The sequence below is a fragment of the Hippichthys cyanospilos genome, chromosome 10 (assembly GCF_059441005.1).
Source record: "Hippichthys cyanospilos isolate Australia breed blue-spotted pipefish chromosome 10, RoL_Hcya_1.0, whole genome shotgun sequence".
NCBI lineage: Eukaryota > Metazoa > Chordata > Actinopteri > Syngnathiformes > Syngnathidae > Hippichthys > Hippichthys cyanospilos.
Window position 1 is genome coordinate 23325633 of NC_142378.1, and position 17119 is coordinate 23342751.

Genomic DNA, 17119 nt, shown 5'->3' on the forward strand with positions numbered 1-17119 from the left:
AATCACATGATCAAGGTCTTCACATAAACTGGTTATGCCGGCTTTGTCCAAAAAAAGGGAGAGACACCAAGGTTCTTCGTACTAATGCTTTACTGACTGCACTTGTTTGCAACAGTTCACACCGTAGAACTGACACATACAAAAGAGATGTCAGCTACGGACAACATAATATGCATTTAAACATAAACCAAACTCATACATACCACTTTGGGCCGCTAAACATAGACAAAGCTGGAACACTTTACGTCTTCGGATATACGCGTGCCGTCGCGTCTGACTTGATGACAGCAGCGTGAATGATTTTCCCGGAAGCCCCTTTCGCGACCCTTAATAAACTCTGCTAGCTGACGGATTGAAAATCATCCATAAATTAACACTATTGCTCCAGTGGACTTAGAAATAATATGGAGCCATTTCAACCGAAATACAAAATATAAAAATCGAACAGAACAAAATTAGGTTACGTTTCAATACAACATTGCCCTCTTCCGGCGAATGCACGGTATTTCTTTGCCAACCGCCACCACTGGTAGTCCTTCGTATTACTCAGTACCAAAGAATTGCTCTCGGTTTCAAAAAGTTTGGTGATCCCTGCCCTAAAGTTTGAATAAGAAAAAAAAGTCAATTGGAAATTCTTTGCTGCTGGAACAGATTTGTTTCTATTCCCTTTTTTTTTTTTTTTTACATTTCTTATTGTGCAGCTATTCAACTATCTTATCTTGATTTATTTAATAAGACATTAAAAAAACACTCTCCACTGTTCAGGCATACTCTACCAACTAATTTTGTTCTTAACTTCTTAGGAATTACTTTTCGCGTTTGTTTCTCGCATTCAGTTTAACACCATTCAGTGTTGCATCGATTATGCTGCCAGCATACTTGAGTGCTTAACAGTAAAATTGTGTCATACAGTGGAAACCCCTTTGATGCAAATTGGCCAGATTGTTAAATGCCACAAAATACATTTAATTCTCTGCAATTATAATCATTATAATATCCAGAGAATTAAATGTTTATAATTAAACATTATAATATAATGATATTCAATTTCAGAGAGGTTTTTCTTTTGTGCTTTTACTTGATGCATTTTAGACAAGCTGCTTGTATTTCTCAGTAACTTTATTCCAACAAAATGCTGTATCAAAAGGAATCACACTTTGTCCACATTACCCTCTTCAAACCTCATGAGACAACCTGGACAACACCCAGACTGCTCACACTTGTCTACCACAAGAATTTTGGCCGAAGCAGTCAGTCCAGCACAGAAAAACATTTTGCTCGCTCCAAATCCTTCGCTCACGCTTGAGTTGTGTCCTTACGTGCTCAGCGAAAACGCAGAGGTCGCAAACACAGAAAATCAATATATTTTTATGTGCTCAAAAACTGTTCTTGCTCGGTCAAAGTCTTTCGGTCTTAACCATTTCATTTATAAATGGAGGTACTGTGCGGGCCCGTATTGGTGAGTGCAAATACTTTATTTCTTATGTAGTCACGTTTATTAGTTAATAATCAATGGCTGCAAAAATAAAAAGTAAAAGAAAAGAAACTATTGGTTTTGAATGCTCTGGAAATTGAGGGTTGCTTCATTAAATTATTAAGGGTGATGTTATGAATGGTGTGCATTCTCAAGCCCCTGTGTACCTCTAGATGTTATGCTTATTAAGTAGTAATAAATAGAATAGGCACATAGTCGGTATGCACAGCCGATTTGAAGCCCGCTACAACTTTAATAAATCACCCCTCTTTTTTTTTCAAGATGACGTACATTACCAAAATCGAATGTTTTTTCCGCTTTCTGCCACTTAGGGGTGGGGCTACTTGGAATAAAAATTCACTTGACATTGACGACGACAGAGAGAGGTAGGCCATTATTTCTCCAACGCGATAGTGGGATGGGTCTATGCTATTTGGAATAAAAAGTCCACCTCACATTGACGACGACAGAGAGAGGTAGGCTATTATTTCCTCTTAAATTCAAACCGAATGTAACACCTTCCCAAAATTATTGTTCTGCGTGTTTCAGTTTTTTCGAGTGAATGTACTTCTGTGACATGTTTTTTTTTTTTTATATATATTTGGAATATATAAATACTGCAAATTACATTTTGCCGACTGACCCGACTCAAAATGTAAGAAAGTGACAAAAAAACTTGAAAATATTTAATATATAAGGCATGGTTATACACTTCAAAATGTATAGTGTTAGGTTTATTTTCCGTAACGTTGTTTTATGTTCTGTAAATGCCGTTAGAAATCGGTGCAAACCAGTGTGAAAAAAAATTCGGCCTTCTGCCACATATATTAAAAAAAAAACCTCTTGGCTAGCAGGTGGAGGAAAAATTACCTTGCATTGTGTAACACGTTTTGTGTAAAACTACAAACAGTCGATGAACCATTGGAAATGTCTTTATTTTATGCTCTTCTATTATAGACAGTACATTTCATTATTTCATCGTCAACGTTTTCCCCTTTTTTTTTCTCCAACGCAATAGTGGGGTGGGGTGGGGGGTAAAACTCGATTTAATTATATACACTGCTTTGTCGCCGCTCGTCACAATAAATCCCTCCAGAGTGCTGGAATATGTTAGGGATTTTTATTTTGTTAATGTGCAAAGAAAGTGTCAACTGAAATTTCGTAGTTTGTTTTCCATCACAATGTATATGTGGACGCTTCTGCTAGCACACAGACTCGCCACGTGCGGCTTTAAGCTAGCTTGACCTGTTGCTTTTGTTGCTCAACACTGACACCTGATGGATCTTTAAAATCATTGCTCTCAACTTCATCCACTGACTCATGACATTTTATTTCGTTACAAATACAGGAATTGTTGCATTATTTGGTTTTGTTGTACATAATACTATCTTTAAATGCAGTCAATAAATGTAATATAATGCTGGTGTGAAAATTTATTTCTTTTTCATGATATTACGCTGACGTTAGAAAAGGCAGACGTTCCTATTTAATTGACATGAAATTATTTAATTGAAATTAAATTGATGCTTTGTGGTTATCCCCTCAACAATTCACTCTTGTGGAAATTGCACGTCATTATACCACTAAACTTTAAATGATGTTGTGCATATACTAGGTTCGGTACAACTGTACCGTTTTGGCAACTATTTAGAATTTATTTGATGAAATATCACGGTCCTAATAGTGTGGCAACACAGATGCTCATCGCGAAAGCAGTAAAAGTAGAAACATGCATCACGGCCAAAAACTGGATTTTTTGCCCTAACGACCGCTAGAGTTGGACGGATTTCATGAAAACAAAGTTGTTGCCCTCTGTGACGGGCAAAGCGTGTACAAACTTGTTCTATTTCCAGATTTGGCTGCCAAAGTCACAGAGGGCAACAACTTTGTGTTTTGTAATTGTGTGGATAGCCGGACCCCAAATGTCCTGCTAAGCAGGAGGGGGATGAAGATTTATTCTGGTCCCCAACTCACCATCTCCCCTGACCTGGAGGCCCAAGCCAAGCTCCTTCTGTGCCCCCCATCGCCACCATCACCCCTCAGGCAATCAAAAATCAGGCGCCTGAGGGCATGGTTTCCCTTGAAGGGCAAGTAACTCATGTAAGTTTATTAGGTCACATATGCACCTATAAGCACTGTCACACACATTCTTGTACATACACTCATCAAAGATAACGTGTGAAAAAAAATCATTTATTCATTAATTATTTTTCTATTATTCTATTTCCATCATGTGTATTACGCCCATTTTTTGTGTTCTAACACGATTACTTGCTTTCTCTTGCAATACTGTATTTGGAATACCTTTCGTTTTTCATTAAGTGTCAACTTGTTTTACGTTCAAAATGTGATTGACTAAAACTCACCATTACTTTGGTTTGTCGAGAGGTTGCCCCAGAAGGACATGAATGCATTTGAAATACAGTTACGTGCAGGTTAACACAATTATTGCAATGAACTGATTATTACAAGGACACCCGAATGACTTTTTTTCTTCCCTTTCAGTTTCATGGTTGTTTATACACACACATTCTAGGCACGAGCACACATAATTATGCCTTTGACTTTTATGTTTACCTTGGTCCACTTTAGATGCAGTCAATGCGGATGGTGAGGCAGAGGGGCACCCGGGATGCGCCCATGTGCATAATCACAATTCAAAAAGTAAGTACACAGTTAGTGATTTTCAGTTGTCGAACTTCAAACAACACATACAGAGCATTTTTAAACTACTACTGGATGAAGCATCTGTAAAGATCACCCTCTGGAGGGAGGCCACCCTCAATAATGTTTCTGTGGGGATCAACTATCGCTTCACCCATTTGAGTGTACGAGGCAATGACTACGGTGTCACCATGCACACAACGCAGTACACCAAAGTAGATGTGAGTAATTAATTGCTTCTATGTCAGTGGTACTCAAAAATTGCCTGTGTTCAAGGTATTTTAATACTTATCAAGCAACATCAAGACAAAAACAATGCAGTACTCAAAGTACTTCTGTCTCAGTCACGCTCTTGCTGCCATTTATAGCATGTGAACTACAATCTCACAACACATTTCAGTCAAGACAGAACCATTGACGTAGCTTGGCTATTCTGATTGAACCATACACGTGACACGTGTGTTTGGATTAATAAAATGAATACAACACACCTGTGAATCCAAATGAAAGTCAACTTAGGTTTGGCCTCTTAATTCCAATTGAGGTGTTAATATGAAGCATTTTCATAACTATGAGTCATTCATATCTATTCTAATTGGAATAAATGGTATTAATTAAACACATGAGTCAACCCAGTCACCATCCCTCTGGCTGTGTGGGAAGCCACATTTGATGAGCGCCCACTTATACCTGCCGGTGGCCTGTGCCTCACACTTTTGTTCATGAGTCATTCATATCTATTCTAATTGGAATAAATGGAATAAATTAGACACTCAGCTATGGTTGAACTTAAAATTGCACAAATCCTGTGAATTCCGACTTTTAATGGTAATTACAATAAGAGTTCTGTAGTCCTCTTTCATTAAACGCAAAATGATAAGGTTTTGTGTTAAAAACTGAAAGTTAAGTATAATGATGACCATCTTGCGCGTGCGTGTGCCTGGAATGTGTGTATGTAAACAACCAGTAATTTTGTTTTGAATTTCATCCATTATGACACTTCATTTTATCATTCCACTCAACAGATCTGCGAGTCAAGCAAAAACATCACCATCGTGTTGATTACTTGGTGGACATAGTGGAGGTGGTGGAGGACTCGGGGAACCCAGTCACTATCCCCCTGGCCATGTGGGAAGCCACATTTGATGAACGCCCACTTATACCTGCCGGTGGCCTGCGCCTCCCACTTTTGTTCAGCACAGAGGGGGAAGTCATGAGACTCCATACAGAATAGTTTTTTACATCGTTTCTTTTTTTCTTTCTAATGTTAATAATCCAGCCTGTTGGCATAAGTTTCATTTTTTATACTCGTTTTTTATTTTGTAATGAGTGAGTGGCAACAACACACTATAGCTTCCTACTTTTACTTTCAGTTTTGCGTTGGAGTTGTGGAGAAGAAATTTAGCACTAAATCGGTCTAGTAAATACTGTATTTTTTATTTATTTCATTTTGCAGATGCAAGAGCGGATTTGATGTGGCAACGTTACCTGTCCAGATGTAAATTAATTATGTTTAAAAAGAATTACGAGACTGACCGTTCATAATACGTCACAGAATAAAGGCGATGTCTGGTGAGAGCCCTGGTGGGGACGCTCGGCCAATGTTAATCTCTTCTAGGGCGATCGAAGTATTTTTCTATTCTGCACTGACTAAAGGAACGACGAAGCTAAGATGCTAATGTAAACTGAAAGCCATGTCGTTTTCCGCCGAATGCCATTGCATTGCTCGCAAAAAAGTATTCTTGTATGTTCTAAAACTATCTCGTTGCATATTGCAATGCTTGTTAGGCACGATAATTTTTGTTCATTTACAATGAGCTCATTCGTTATTTTGAATACGTTATAATAAATTTATAGTACTGTAGTTCTTAATTTAAAATGATTATTTAATAATTTACATAAATTCTTTTTATACTATATAAGTATCTCTTATTTACCTAATTTTAAAATATATGTGATGCCTTAAATGCAGTCCAAATATGAAATATGAAATGTAATGTAATAATAATACAAAACTATTTATTATACTATTTATTTTAGTGCAAAAGTGACATTTGAAATGGAAGCCTTCCTTGCTGCTTAAATGGGTGCTTTGCGGCTGTGCTTCACCTGATGGCTAAATTTCACATTGAGGTTGTCTAGATACGAGCTTCTGTTGTACTTTATGCAGTTTCAGTGACTCTCTTGAAACAATTAGAATATATCAAATCAAAAACCGTGTTTTTGGCTTTCTCTTTCAGAATGGCAACAGCATTGCTCCATTGTTAAGGTGGTTGCAGAACACATAAGTGTCAAGGCAAAACCTGTGTCCTCACCTTGCGTCCAAAGACACAAGAGCATCGATTTTGTGTTTGTCAATGAGCAGAAGGGCCACAAAAATTCATGTCGAGCCCCAACTACAATTACCAGAGGAAAAGGAGGCCCAAACCAGAGAGCTGCTCTGTGCCTCATCTGTGCCATCAACACCAGCCCACGTAAAACAAAAGCTGCCTGAGGGTACGGTGACTGTGGATGGACAATTCATCCATGTAAGTTTGTTGAGTCACAAACGTATACACACACACTCACAACAGGGCTCCATCCAGAATATTTATTTTACTAGGAGCATGGTATCTGCTAATCAGAAATTTAAGAGGTTATTCAAAGTAATATGCAAATATATGAAAATAAATATTCATTATTTTGAGATTTTTCTAAATATTTATGTATTTTTTGCACTGGTTCATCTGCAATATTTATATTTTTCACAAATTACATACATACTGTACAAACATACATACAAATACACATACATGCGCACCACATATTATACATACCTACTGTACTGTACACACTCATGCGTACAGTGTACATACATGCATACACAATGTACATACTGTACAGTACATACTATACATACATACATACATACATACATACATACATACATACAGACATACATACCTAAAATAGGTACCTAAAATATATTTTCATATGCCTGCAACTCCAAAAAATAGGAACCAATGTGACAGAAATTATTTTATTTTTGAAAAAAAAAAAAAGTAAAACACATAAATACCGATTCCAGTGTTTGAAGCATTTTATATACCTATTCATCCATCCATTTTCTATCTATATATATTATATACCTATCCATCCATTGATCCATCTATTTTCTGTCTTCCAGCAAGCCTGCGATCCTTGTTAGGACAAGGATCACAGGCTTGCTGGTACCTATCCCACCTTACTTCAGGCAGTAGATGAAGCACGCCCTGAACTGGTTGCCAACCAACTGCAACAAGGTACCATCACAGTATCTTGTTGCACAAGTATTTCTTTTTTTTTGTTTTCTAAGAAGGTTACTATAGTTTCTTGTATTTTTATTATACATTGCCTAAATGTCAAATGGAAATGCAATGTGGTTTTATCAAAAATATGTCACCATACTGAATTGTGTCAAATGCTTTGAAACTCTGACCCATTTTGACACAACTGTCCCATTGATGCAGTGTTTCAGGAAGCAGTCGTGATGCTCAACATGGATTCATGTGAGTGCGTCGCGATACTGACCCATTTCAACACAGTTGCTTCAGACGGATTCAGTGGATCAAAAAGCTTTGATTTCTACAACACTAGATTTCATTCGACCCGGCAAAAACTTCAGTCCGTCGAAAAAAGCGAGTCTGTAGTTCATCTCTATCAAAAGTTTTGATTTTTAAAAGAAATCAAAACAAATGCTCCCTTCCGCCGCTAGAGAGCAGTAAATATGAAAAAATCCCTCACGTCCAGTGTATTAAAAATAAAATTAATCTGGTTTCATGCAAAAGACGATTAATATTAATATGATATAACTTAATCTTACTGGCCATGCGCTGCTATAACGTTTTTTGTTTTTGTTTCAAAGTCGTATGACAATCAAGGCAAAAAAACTAAATAATCATAGCTTCCACTTCGGTTTGTTAGTGTGGTGAGTTGGTTCAGGAGTAAAATTGCATTCAGTCAACTGTTAAAATAAAGCCGTTGTTAACACATTCACCACCAAACACAAAAACATATTTTTTTCTAATGCAATCGTTTGTGAATATATGTGTTTTGCTTAGAACAGATCTCTTGTCATCCGTGATTACGATAGGTATGTAGGATAGGCTACAAATGTAGGCTAATGATAAAACATAGTTCTGGGAAACAAAGCTAGAGTTGACATTCTTTTACTGATCCACCTGAGAACAGAAGGTGTAGATCCGGCCCCAGAGCCAAAATGAGTTTTGACATATATCAAATACAAAAAAAAAACAACGTCAATAGTTTTTGCTTTTCTCTTTCAGAATGGATACAACATTGTTCATCGCTAAGGTGGTTGCAGAACACATGACTCTAAGTAAAAACTGCATCCAAAGTCAAAAAGAGGGCAGCAGTTTCGTGTTTGTCAATAAGTAGAAGGGCCACAAAATTGATGTCGGGCCCCAACTGCAATTACCAGAGGAAAAGGAGGCCCCAGCCAGAGAGAGCTCCTCTATGCCTCATCTGTGCCGTCAATGCTATCCGTCATGAAACAAAAACTGCCTGAGGAGACGGTGACCGTGGATGGACAATTCATCCATGTAAGTGACAAACGAATACACACACTCATGCGCACACACAACAGGGCTCCATCCAGAATTTTTATTTTACTAGGAGAATGGTAACTACGAACCAGAAAATTGAGAGTTTACTAAAAATATTATGAAGAAAATAGTGTTAAAGAACTATTCATCATTTTCAGTATTTCCTTGTATCTTCTACATTATTTGACTCATTCAAAATGTTCCAACTTTAATCGATTTCCCCGAAGCCCGCTGTTCCATGAATTCCATTTTCCTCTTCCCACAATTCAAAATGTTCCCACAATTCCTAATGTTTTGTTTTTTCTTTTATCTTCTACAAAGATAGGCCTATTTAAAACAATTCCAACTTTGTATATTTCACATGATGTCACAGGTTCAAGCACTTCAACATTCAACATAACTCCAGCATGCAACACCTCTCCCTTCAGCTGTTTGCCCTTCACACACAATTTTTTGAGGAATTGCACATAATCTAGTTGTAGAATGATGTTTGCCAAGAAGGGTCAAAATGTGCTTCACTCGGGCTGAAAACGCTGATTTGGCCATTTCATTAATGTTGTCTGTAAAATAAAAACTAAATATATTTCAACAGAAAAGATTAATGTTATCCTAAATATTCTTGCTTCTAAAGCATAACCAAGCAGAAATTTCATTGTAGAATGATGTCTGCCAAATAGGGTCAAAATGTCCTCCACTCGGGCTGAAAAAACGCTGTTTTGGTCATTTCATTAACGTTGACTGTAAAACATAAACTAAACGTAGTTCAGCAAAAATGATTAATGTTATCCTGAATATTCTTGCTTCTAAAAAGCATAACCAAGCAGAAATTTCATTTTCGAATAATGTCAAGTGTTTTAACTTTTTTGCTGTGCTTCTCCCACACTTGAAGGGTTAGTACCAAAACTGAGCTTCTAACTGGGTTCCACTCAATGACCAGACTCTTGTTTTTCCTTTTTTATTTCCTTTTTTATTTTGATTTTCTTCAATCCTTGTTATGTTGGTCACAGGTAAAAAACCCTAAACAAAAAACATTAACTCTTTTCACATTCCTTATAAAACCCGATACACAATATTACATAATCAAAATACACAGTACGCGTTTGACATTAAACTAGCAGTGCCTTAAAATTAGACTACCTACTTTTAAATTACGCGCATACAACAAAGAATAAATTTCAGCAAGCCACTAACTACAATACACACGCCGAATGATTTAGGCCAACCCCTAAACCACCTCGGCAATGCTGTCCAGCCCGTAGCAAACAAGCTGGTGGGATCTCAGGGTTCCTCTTGGAGTTGAAACCCGGATCTTCAGCAGGTACCGCTTGGTCTCCACAGTCACTTGCATCCCGCCGACTCCATGGACTACAAGAGTCACCTCCTCACTCCTCAAGTTCAGCTCACTCATGAGTTATGTAGTTTGTGTCAGAGGCCAAGTCTATCAGAATCCCAATCTTCTGGCCAGCATTTGCGGTGACTTCCAGGATCATCATAATGACAGGGAACTCTTCAAGGCCTTTCTCTGCCAGCAGACTCGTCTTTGGCACAGTCTAGTTGCTCATATATCTTCTTTTGATTTTTAAGGAACTTAAGGAGCATGTCGAACCTGTCCTCAGGGGAAGGATCTTCCTCTTCTGACACATGGACTAGCCACTCTTTCTTTAAATCCTTCGGCAGCTTACTTTCCAGGGACATTGTGACGAGTGGATTTTTCAGGGCACCAGTGTTCCCTAGTCCACTGAGGTCATACTGAGGTGGAATAGGGCCTATTCCACAATTTGTATTAAGTCCACAATCTTCCTGGGATGGTGACTTTTAACTGGTGGCAGTGCCTGTAGCTCCTCCATGATTTCCAGCACAATTGCCATTTTGTTTCCGAACATGTTTTCGAGGACCCGAAAGATCTCATCCGCCGTCCCGTATGTTGACAGGCGAAGGTCCCTCACGATTTTGTCCTCCAGGCTACCCAGCAGTTGGATCTTCTTGACCTCCTTGGAGCCGGTCGGTTCCCCTTGCCTTTGGAGTGCCTCCCACTCTTTCCTCCAGGGGTAGAAGTCTCGTTTGTTGCCGTAGAACTGTGGTAGTGCCTTTGGTTTGAGTGTAATGGCAGGTGACTGGTGTGGCACTTCCTCTGAGGAACTACTTTCCAGCTTTACTAGCAGTAGGGTAGCTTTTTCTGAGGTTAACTCCAGTAGCGAGCCCTCCACATTCCTGATGCGCTGCTGGAAGTCAGGCCGTTCCTCTTCTGGAACCCATCGAGTCCACTGGTGCATGGATTCCTTTGCCTTTTTCACCAACCCTTCAAGGTTGCTGAGCATTAGTTCATACACCTCCAGCTTAAGGCCGGATTTCCTTGCCAGGCGCCTACAGTCTTTTTCGGCTGCCTCCAAGGCAAATGAGCGTTCGGAGCAGCCAAAACTTCGCCACAGCACCTCCTGGACAATAGTTTCCACTTCCTCAAGCTTCTGTTCGCAGTCTTCTGTCGTCTTCCTCAGATCCACATTGATGTCCTCTTTAGCAGTAGTGATGTCCTCTTAAGCAGTAGATTAAAGCTCCGCTTCCTCAATGAAAGCTTCCACTTCCTCATTTGCCTCCAATATCTTCTCAGCCTCGAATGTCACCTTGCTTAAGGCTCCCAATAGTTCTTCTGTCGACATTTTCTTGCAAGACTTTAGCAGTGCCTTTGCTTGTCGGGTAAACCGCTGTTTGGCGGTCAATCTCTCTCTCTTCAACTGTTGCAGAGACTTCGACTCGGCCATCCTGGGCTTTGGTAACAACGTTAGCTTACTGAGCTTGGCAGGAGCGGGCAAGATGTGGGCTCAGCAGCAGGAGCGGGCTGGCCTGGACGCAATGCTGGTTTGGTATGCTTCTTCAACCAGCAACTGCTCAGTTTTTTACTGTCAAGTGTTTTTTTTTTTTTGCTGTGCTTCTCTCACACTTGAAGGGGTAGTACAAAAGCTGAGCTTCTAACTGGGTTCCACTCAATGACCAGATTGTTTTTCCTTTTTTTTTTTTCTCCTTTTTTATTTTGATTTTCTTCAATCCTTGTTATGTTGGTCACAGGTAAAAAACAAACAAAAAACATTAACTCTTTTCACATTCCTTATAAAACCAGATACACAATATTACATAATCAAAATACACAGTACGCGTTTGACATTAAACTAGCAGTGCCTTAAAATTAGACTACCAACTTTTAAATTAATTAACGCGCGAATACAACAAAGAATAAACTTCAGCAAGCCACTAAATACAATGCACACACCGAATGATTTAACACCCCCCCCCGTGCCTATTTCCGCCACCGCACAACCATCGCATGCGCAACGCGGAGGAACAAACGGGGCTTACCGGCTGTCTGCTCAATTCTTCCTTCGGATCCACAGCTATAGTAATTTAATGTCTGCGCCTAAAATCACCTTGCAGAAATGATGAATGTAGTCCTCTAAATTCTTGCTTCTAAAGCATACGCAAGCATACATTTTATTGTACAATGATGGTTTTTAAAAAGGGTAAAAATGTGCTCCACTCGGGCTGAAAACGCTGTTTTGTCCATTTCATTAATGTTGACTAAAAATCTTAAATTAAGGATTTTTCAGCAAAAACGATGAATGTAGTCCTCTTAATTCTTGCATCTAAAGCATACGCAAGCAGAAATTTCATTGTACAGTGATGTTTTTTTTAAAAAGGGTCAAAATGTTCTCCACTCGGGCTGAAAACGCTGTTTTGGCCGCTTCATTATTGTTGACTAAAAATCTTAAATTAAGCATTTTTCAGTAGAAATGATGAATGTAGTCCTCTTAATTCTTGCTTCTAAAGCATACACAAGCAGAAATTTCATTGTACATTGTTTTTTAAAAAGGGTCAAAATGTGCTCCACTCGGGCTGAAAACGCTGTTTTGGCCATTTCGTTAACGCTGACTAAAAATCTTAAATTAAGCATTTTTCAGCAAAGATGATGAATGTAGTCCTCTTAAATCTTGCTTCTAAAGCATACGCAAGCAGAGATTTCATTGTACAATGATGTTTTTTTAAAAAGGGTCAAAATGTGCTCCACTCGGGCTGAAAACGCTGTTTTGGCCATTTCATTAATGCTGACTAAAAATCTTAAATTAAGCATTTATCAGCAGAAATAATGAATGCAGTCCTCTTAATTCTTGCTTTTAAAGCATACGCAAGCAGAAATTTCATTGTACAATGATGTTTTTAAAAAGGGTCAAAATGTGCTCCACTCAGGCTGAAAACGCTGTTTTGGCCATTTCATTAATGTTGACTATAAATCATATATTAAGCATTTTTCAGCAGAAATAATGAATGTAGTCCTTTAATTCTTGCTTCTAAAGCATACGCAAGCAGAAATTTCAATGTACAATGATGTTTTTAAAAAAACAGTCAAAATGTGCTCCACTCGGGCTGAAAACGCTTGTTTGGGACATTACATTAATGTTGACTATAAATCATAAACTAAGCATTTTTCAGCTGAAATAATGAATGTAGTCCTCTTAATTCTTGCTTCTAAAGCATACGCAAGCAGAAATTTCAATGTACAATGATGTTTTTAAAAAAAACAGTCAAAATGTGCTCCACTCGGGCTGAAAACGCTGTTGGGGACATTTCATTAATGTTGACTATAAATCAAAAACTAAGCATTTTTCAGCTGAAATAATGAATGTAGTCCTCTTAATTCTTGCTTCTAAAGCATACGCAAACAGAAATTTCAATGTACAATGATGTTTTTAAAAAAACGGTCAAAATGTGCTCCACTCGGGCTGAAAACGCTTGTTTGGGACATTTCATTAATGTTGACTATAAATCATAAACTAAGCATTTTTCAGCTGAAATAATGAATGTAGTCCTCTTAATTCTTGCTTCTAAAGAATACGCAAACAGAAATTTCAATGTACAATGATGTTTTTAAAAAAACGGTCAAAATGTGCTCCACTCGGGCTGAAAACGCTTGTTTGGGACATTTCATTAATGTTGACTATAAATCATAAACTAAGCATTTTTCAGCTGAAATAATGAATGTAGTCCTCTTAATTCTTGCTTCTAAAGCATACGCAAGCTGAGATTTCAATGTACAATGATGTTTTTAAAAAAACAGTCAAAATGTGCTCCACTCGGGCTGAAAACGCTTGTTTGGGACATTACATTAATGTTGACTATAAATCATAAACTAAGCATTTTTCAGCTGAAATAATGAATGTAGTCCTCTTAATTCTTGCTTCTAAAGCATACGCAAACAGAAATTTCAATGTACAATGATGTTTTTAAAAAAACAGTCAAAATGTGCTCCACTCGGGCTGAAAACGCTTGTTTGGGACATTTCATTAATGTTGACTATAAATCATAAACTAAGCATTTTTCAGCTGAAATAATGAATGTAGTCCTCTTAATTCTTGCTTCTAAAGCATACGCAAGCAGAAATTTCAATGTACAATGATGTTTTTAAAAAAAACAGTCAAAATGTGCTCCACTCGCGCTGAAAACGCTGTTGGGGACATTTCATTAATGTTGACTATAAATCATAAACTAAGCATTTTTCAGCTGAAATAATGAATGTAGTCCTCTTAATTCTTGCTTCTAAAGCATACGCAAGCAGAAATTTCAATGTACAATGATGTTTTTAAAAAAACAGTCAAAATGTGCTCCACTCGGGCTGAAAACGCTTGTTTGGGACATTACATTAATGGTGACTATAAATCATAAACTAAGCATTTTTCAGCTGAAATAATGAATGTAGTCCTCTTAATTCTTGCTTCTAAAGCATACGCAAACAGAAATTTCAATGTACAATGATGTTTTTAAAAAAACGGTCAAAATGTGCTCCACTCGGGCTGAAAACGCTTGTTTGGAACATTTCATTAATGTTGACTATAAATCATAAACTAAGCATTTTTCAGCTGAAATAATGAATGTAGTCCTCTTAATTCTTGCTTCTAAAGCATACGCAAGCAGAAATTTCAATGTACAATGATGTTTTTAAAAAAACAGTCAAAATGTGCTCCACTCGGGCTGAAAACGCTGTTGGGGACATTTCATTAATGTTGACTATAAATCATAAACTAAGCATTTTTCAGCTGAAATAATGAATGTAGTCCTCTTAATTCTTGCTTCTAAAGCATACGCAAGCAGAAATTTCAATGTACAATGATGTTTTTAAAAAAACAGTCAAAATGTGCTCCACTCGGGCTGAAAACGCTTGTTTGGAACATTTCATTAATGTTGACTATAAATCATAAACTAAGCATTTTTCAGCTGAAATAATGAATGTAGTCCTCTTAATTCTTGCTTCTAAAGCATACGCAAGCAGAAATTTCAATGTACAATGATGTTTTTAAAAAAACAGTCAAAATGTGCTCCACTCGGGCTGAAAACGCTGTTGGGGACATTTCATTAATGTTGACTATAAATCAAAAACTAAGCATTTTTCAGCTGAAATAATGAATGTAGTCCTCTTAATTCTTGCTTCTAAAGCATACGCAAGCAGAAATTTCAATGTACAATGATGTTTTTAAAAAAACAGTCAAAATGTGCTCCACTCGGGCTGAAAACGCTTGTTGGGGACATTACATTAATGTTGACTATAAATCATAAACTAAGCATTTTTCAGCTGAAATAATGAATGTAGTCCTCTTAATTCTTGCTTCTAAAGCATACGCAAGCAGAAATTTCAATGTACAATGATGTTTTTAAAAAAACAGTCAAAATGTGCTCCACTCGGGCTGAAAACGCTTGTTGGGGACATTACATTAATGTTGACTATAAATCATAAACTAAGCATTTTTCAGCTGAAATAATGAATGTAGTCCTATTAATTCTTGCTTCTAAAGCATACGCAAACAGAAATTTCAAAGTACAATGATGTTTTTAAAAAAACGGTCAAAATGTGCTCCACTCGGGCTGAAAACGCTTGTTTGGAACATTTCATTAATGTTGACTATAATTCATAAACTAAGCATTTTTCAGCTGAAATAATGAATGTAGTCCTCTTAATTCTTGCTTCTAAAGCATACGCAAGCAGAAATTTCAATGTACAATGATGTTTTTAAAAAAAACAGTCAAAATGTGCTCCACTCGGGCTGAAAACGCTGTTGGGGACGTTTCATTAATGTTGACTATAAATCAAAAACTAAGCATTTTTCAGCTGAAATAATGAATGTAGTCCTCTTAATTCTTGCTTCTAAAGCATACGCAAGCAGAAATTTCAATGTACAATGATGTTTTTAAAAAAACAGTCAAAATGTGCTCCACTCGGGCTGAAAACGCTGTTGGGGACATTTCATTAATGTTGACTATAAATCATAAACTAAGCATTTTTCAGCTGAAATAATGAATGTAGTCCTATTAATTCTTGCTTCTAAAGCATACGCAAGCAGAAATTTCAATGTACAATGATGTTTTTAAAAAAACAGTCAAAATGTGCTCCACTCGGGCTGAAAACGCTTGTTTGGGACATTACATTAATGGTGACTATAAATCATAAACTAAGCATTTTTCAGCTGAAATAATGAATGTAGTCCTCTTAATTCTTGCTTCTAAAGCATACGCAAACAGAAATTTCAATGTACAATGATGTTTTTAAAAAAACGGTCAAAATGTGCTCCACTCGGGCTGAAAACGCTTGTTTGGAACATTTCATTAATGTTGACTATAAATCATAAACTAAGCATTTTTCAGCTGAAATAATGAATGTAGTCCTCTTAATTCTTGCTTCTAAAGCATACGCAAGCAGAAATTTCAATGTACAATGATGTTTTTAAAAAAACAGTCAAAATGTGCTCCACTCGGGCTGAAAACGCTGTTGGGGACATTTCATTAATGTTGACTATAAATCATAAACTAAGCATTTTTCAGCTGAAATAATGAATGTAGTCCTCTTAATTCTTGCTTCTAAAGCATACGCAAGCAGAAATTTCAATGTACAATGATGTTTTTAAAAAAACAGTCAAAATGTGCTCCACTCGGGCTGAAAACGCTTGTTTGGAACATTTCATTAATGTTGACTATAAATCATAAACTAAGCATTTTTCAGCTGAAATAATGAATGTAGTCCTCTTAATTCTTGCTTCTAAAGCATACGCAAGCAGAAATTTCAATGTACAATGATGTTTTTAAAAAAACAGTCAAAATGTGCTCCACTCGGGCTGAAAACGCTTGTTTGGGACATTACATTAATGGTGACTATAAATCATAAACTAAGCATTTTTCAGCTGAAATAATGAATGTAGTCCTCTTAATTCTTGCTTCTAAAGCATACGCAAACAGAAATTTCAATGTACAATGATGTTTTTAAAAAAACGGTCAAAATGTGCTCCACTCGGGCTGAAAACGCTTGTTTGGAACATTTCATTAATGTTGACTATAAATCATAAACTAAGCATTTTTCAGCTGAAAT